This window comes from Nicotiana sylvestris, chromosome 8 (assembly GCF_000393655.2).
Source record: "Nicotiana sylvestris chromosome 8, ASM39365v2, whole genome shotgun sequence".
In the NCBI taxonomy this organism is placed as follows: domain Eukaryota; kingdom Viridiplantae; phylum Streptophyta; class Magnoliopsida; order Solanales; family Solanaceae; genus Nicotiana; species Nicotiana sylvestris.
The window spans coordinates 32,911,775-32,917,774 of record NC_091064.1 but is presented as its reverse complement, the minus strand read 5'-3'; positions in this window follow the sequence as shown (position 1 = coordinate 32,917,774).

Sequence of the window (6,000 nt, the reverse complement as noted above, 5' to 3'; positions counted from 1 at the left end):
TGGTTTGGGGTCGTGAAAAGTTGGTATCAAAGCCTAGGTTATATAGGTCTCACCAGTCAAGAGCCGATTTAGTAGAGTCTCGCGGATCGGTACGAAGACGACTGTATTTATCCTCAGGAAACTGTAGAACCTTTAGGAAAAACTTCACATTCTTGAAATTCCTGTCATGCGATCTGTTGATTCTGGTACTAAACTTCTGTTATTCTATTCTCTCACAGATCTTTAGGACACGTGTTACCGGTCAGGACGGACGACCACCAGTACCACCAGTTGGGGCCACTAAAGGTTGAGGTCACGACCGAAGCCGTGGTAGGGGCAGGTGTGTAGTCCGCACAGCAGCTAGGGCAACACCTGCAAATCCACCAGCCGCCCCAATTCATGATCAGGTCTTAGTTGCGGATGCTCCAGCAGGACCAGCTTAGGCACCGGCTATGCCAATTGTTATTCCAGGCCTTCAGGAGGCCCTAGCTCAGATTCTATCAGTGTGCACTGGCCTGGCTCAGGCAGTCTTAGTTACTAGGACCGCAACTACTTAAAAAGATTGGGGGAGGCACCCAGGCTCCCGCCGCTTGCATACCTGAGCAGGTTGTGCAAGGACTCTAGACACCGGGGGCACCTCCAGCCCAGTCAGTTGCAGCTGCTCAGGATTATATGGTACCAGTTATGCCTTACGACGAGCAGCGTCGATTGGAGAGGTTTGGTAGACTTAAGACTCCGACTTTTAGTGGTGCAGAGGATGAGGATGCCCAGGGTTTCTTGGACAAGTGTCAGAAGATGCTTCGGACCGTAGGTATTTTGGAGACCAGTGGGGTCTCGTTCACTACTTTCCAGTTTTCAGGAGCTGCCTTTACTTGGTGGGAGGATTATGAGAGGTGTAGGCCTGTTGATGCAATGCCCCTTACTTGGCAGTAGTTCTACACTCTCTTTTTTGAGAAGTGTGTGCCACAATCTCGCAAACAGGAGCTGCGCAAGTAGTTCGAGCAGTTGCGTCAGGATGATATGACTGTGATGCAGTATGTGATAAGATTTGCAGAGCTATCTCTTCATGCTTTTTGGTTGGTTCCTACGGATAGAGAGAGGATCAGGAGGTTCGTGGATAGCCTCACATATCAGCTTCGGATTCTAAGACCAGAGAGAGGGTGTCAGGTGCTACCTTTGAGCAGGTTGTTGATATTGCTCGAGAGATTGAGTCAGTTCGTTGCCAGGAGCGAGATGGGGGGGGGGGACCAAGAGGTCTCGGGGATCTGGTAGTTTTGAAGATGTTCCTTCGATAGGTCAGTTTCAGCACGGTAGTGGCCGTCCATTCAAACATGCTCAATCAGCTCGCCCAGTTTATCGTGGGGCATTATCGGGCCATGGTTCTCAGAGTTCTCATTAGGGCCATTCATCACTTAGTGCCTTTCCAGCCTAGAGTTCGTCCCATGCTCCATCAGTACAGGGCTTTTTCATACTAGGTCCTTCTGCTAGTCTTCCTGGTGCTAAGGGTTCCCTTCAGTCCCCGTTCCCCGCACTAGGAAGTTGTTGTGAGCATGGAGAGTTTGGGCGTATGAGGAGACAATGTCTTCGTCTTCTTGGGGGTCTATCTCAGTAGAGGAGTCGGCCCTCGACTTCATCTCCAGTTACTTTACCATCCACCCAGGCGCTAGGGGTGGGGGTCAATCAGCTAGGGGTAGCCCCAGAGGGGGAGGTCGTCAGGTGGTGGTCAAGCCCATTTCTATGCATTCCCAGCCAGACCAGATGATATTGCTTCAGATGTTGTGATTACAGGTATTGTCTCAGTTTGCCACAAAGATGCCTTTGTGTTATTTGATCTTGGTTTCACTTTTTCATATGTGTCATCATATTTGGCTCGTTATTTGGATACGCCCCGTGAGCCTCTTGTTTTATCTATTCGTGTATCTACTCCGGCGGGCGATACTATTATTGTGGATCACGTATATCGGTCATGTGTAGTGACTATTGGGGGTTTGGAGACTCGAGTGGACCTTCTGTTGCTCTGTATGGTGGATTTTGATGTGATATTGGGCATGGATTGGCTATCTCTGTGTTGTGCTATTTTGGACTGTCATGCTAATATAGTGACGTTGACTATGCCGGATGTGCCATGGATTGAGTGACAAGGTTCGACCAATTTTGTTCCTAGTAGGGTGAATTCATTTTTGAAGGTCCATCGAATGGTTGGGAAGAGTTGACTTTCTTACTTAGCTTTTGTGAGGGACGTCAGTACAAAGACTCCTAATATCGGTTCTGTTCCAGTAGTGAGGGAATTTCCCAATGTGTTTCCTGCAGACCTGCTGGGCATGCCGCCAGATAGGGATATTGATTTGGTGCCGGACACTTATCCCATTTCTATTCCACCATATCATATGGCACCGGTGGAGTTGAAGGAGTTGAAGGAGCATCTTCAGGAACTCCTTGATAAGGGGTTTATTCGGCCTAGTGTGTCGCCTTGGGGTGCGCCTATTCTATTTATGAAGAAGAAGGACAATACGATGAGGATGTGCATTGATTACAGGCATTTGAACAAAGTTACAATCAAGAACTAGTATCGTTTGCATCGTATTGATGATTTGTTTGACCAGCTTTAGGGAGCAAGAGCTCTAAGATTGATCTCTAGTCAGGGTATCACTAGTTGAACATCAGGGACTCGAACATTCTTAAGACAACTTTCAGGTCCCGATATGGTCATTATGAGTTCCTTGTAATGTCTTTTGGGCTGACCAATGTCCCAGCAACGTTCATGCATTTGATGAACAATGTGTTTTGTCCTTATCTCGACTCGTTTGTTATTGTATTCTTTGATGATATTTTGGTGTACTCGTGTAGTCTGGAGGAGCACGCTGAGCATTTGAGAGTTGTGTTGTAGCGGTTAAGGGAGGAGAAACTTTATGCAAAGTTCTCCAAGTATGAGTTTTGGCTCAGTTCAGTGGCTTTCTTGGGGCACGTGGTGTCTAGTGAGGGTTTTCAGGTTGATCGGAAGAAGATAGAGGTGGTTCAGAGTTGGACCAGACCATCCTCAGCCACAGAGATTCGCAACTTTCTTGGTTTGGCGGGTTATTACCGTCGGTTCATTCAAGGATTTTCATCTATTGCATCACCTTTGACCAAATTGACCCAAAAAGGTGCTCCATTTAGGTGGTCGGATGAGTGTGAGGTGAGCTTCCAGAAGCTCAAGACTGCCTTGACCACAGCTCCGGTGTTAGTTTTGTCATTAGCTTCAGGTTCATATACAGAATATTGTGATGCTTCTAAAGTTGGTATTGGGTGTGTGTTGATGCAGGAGGGTAGAGTGATTGCTTATGCTTCTAGTCAGTTGAAGCCCCACAAGAAGAACTACCCTGTTCATGATTTGGAGTTGGCTTCCATTGTTCACGCATTGAAGATTTGGAGGCATTATCTTTATAGTGTGTTTTGTGAGGTGTTTACTGATCATCGTAACCTCCAGCACTTGTTCAAGCAGAAGGATCTCAATTTGAGGCAGCGGAGATGGTTGGAGCTGCTAGAGGAATATGATATCATTATTTTGTACCATCCGGGGAAGGCCAATGTAGTGGCCGATGCCTTGAGTAAGAAGGCGGTGAGTATGGGCAATTCGGCGTATATTCCTGTTGGGGAGAGACTTCTTGCATTTGATGTTCAGGCCTTGGCCAATCGGTTTGTGAGGTCTGATATTTTGGAGCCCAGTCGGATCCTAACTTGTGTGGTTTCTCGGTCCTCCTTGTTTAATTGCATCAGAGAGCACCAATATGATTATCCTCATTTGCTTGTCCTCAAGGACAGAGTTCAGCACGACGATGCTAGAGATGTGACTATTGGTGATGACGGAGTATTGAGGATACAGGGCCGGATATATGTTCCCAATGTGGATGGGCTTCGGGAGTTGATTCTAGAGGAGGCTCATAGCTCGCGGTATTCCATCCATCCAGGTGCCACGAAGATGTATCAGGATTTGCGACAACACTATTGGTGGAGGAGAATGAAGAAGGATATTGTGGGATTTGTAGCTCGGTGTCTCAATTGTCAGCACGTGAAATATGAGCATCAGAGACCGGGTGTCTTGCTTCAGCAGTTAGATATTCCAGAGTGGAAGTGAGAGTTAATCACCATGGATTTGGTAGTTGGAGTCCCACGTACTTTGAGGAAGTTCGATGCTATTTAGGTGATTGTAGATCGGTTGACAAGTCCGTGCACTTCGTTCCTGTGTGTACTACCTATTATTCAAAGTGGTTAGCAGATATTTATATCCGAGAGGTTGTTCGCCTGCATGGTGTCCCAATTTCCAACATTTCAGATAGAGGTACTCAGTTTACATCGCAGTTTTGTAGTTCCGTGCAGCGAGAGTTGGGTACTCAGGTTGAGACGAGCGCACTATTCAGATACTGGAGGACATGTTTCATGCTTGTGTCATTGATTTCGGGGGTTTGTGGGATCAGTTTCTACCGCTCGCGGTGTTTACATATAACAACAGTTATCAGTCGAGTATTCAGATGGCTCCATATGAAGCTTTATATGGGAGGCAGTATAGATCTCTAGTAGGATGGTTTGAGCCGGGCGAGGCCAGTTTTTTGGGTACAGACTTGGTACAGGATGCTTTGGACAAAGTGAAAATGATTCAGGAGCGGCTTCATATAGTGCAGTCAAGACAGAGAAGTTATGCTGATAGGAAGGTTCGAGATGTGTCTTATATGGTTGGGAAGAAGGTTCTACTGAAGGTTTCACCCATGAAGGGTGTTATGAGATTTGGGAAGAAGGGTAAATTGGGTCCTCGGTTCATTGGGCCTTTTGAGGTGCTTCGGAGGATTGGGGGAGGTGGCTTATAAGCTTGCTTTGCCAGCTAGCTTGTCGAGTGTGCATTCGGTATTTCATGTTTCTATGCTCTGGAGGTATATTGGCGATCAGTCTCATGTTTTGGATTTCAGCACGGTTCAGTTAGATAGTGATTTGACTTATGATGTGGAGCCAGTGGCTACTTTGGAGCGGCAGGTCCGAAAGTTGAGATCCAATGATATAGCTTTAGTGAAAGTGCAATGGAGAGGTCGACCCGTGGAGGAGGCTACCTGGTAGACCTATCGGGAGATTCAGAGTGGATATCCTCACCTATTTAAGGTTTCAGGTATGTTTCTTAACTCGTTCGAGGACGAACTCTTGTTTAAGAGGGGGAGGATATAACGACTCGGCCGATCGTTTCATGAGTTACAACCCCGTTTCCCCCATTTTTGCTCCCTTATATGTTGTCCAGTTGTATTTGATCATATTGTGTTGGTTGGGTTGTGTTCGGAGTGGTTTTAGAGTGAAATGCGACACTTAGTCTCTTAATTGGAAGCTTAGGTTGGAAGAGTCAACCGGATGTTGACTTATGAGTAGAAGATCTCGGATGTGAATTATGATGGTTCGAATAGCTTTGTTAGGTGATTTTGGACTTAGGAGCGTGTTTAGAATGTAATTTGGAGGTCCGTGGTAGATTTAGGCTTGAATTAGCGAAATTATAATTTTAGCATTTTCCGGTTGGTAGTGAAAATCTTGATATCGGGGTCGGATTATAATTTTGGCAATTGTAGTAGGTCTTTTGTGTCATTTGTGATGTGTTTGCAAAATTTTTTGTCATTCGGATGAGGTTTGTTAGGTTTTTACATAGTTTACGAAATTCAGAAGTTTTGAAATCCTTAGGCTTGAATCTGATGGTGATTTGATATTTTGATGTTGTTTTGAGTGTTCCGAAGGTTGGAACAAGTTTGAATGGTGATATGTGACATGTTGGCATGTTTGGTTGAGGTCCCGAGGGCCTCGGGTGAGTTTTGGGTGGTTGACGGACCAATTCTTGGTTTTGGGAGATGGTAGATTTTTGCTGGTATTTTGTTGTAGAAAGTTTGTTCTTCGCGTTCGCGAGAAACTCTTGTTCTATGCGTTCACGAAGGAGAGGACACAAACATGAAGGGTAAGACAGTGTGTGTGTATCGCGAACACGTGAGTGGTGTCGCGTTCACGAAGAGGAGTGAGGCA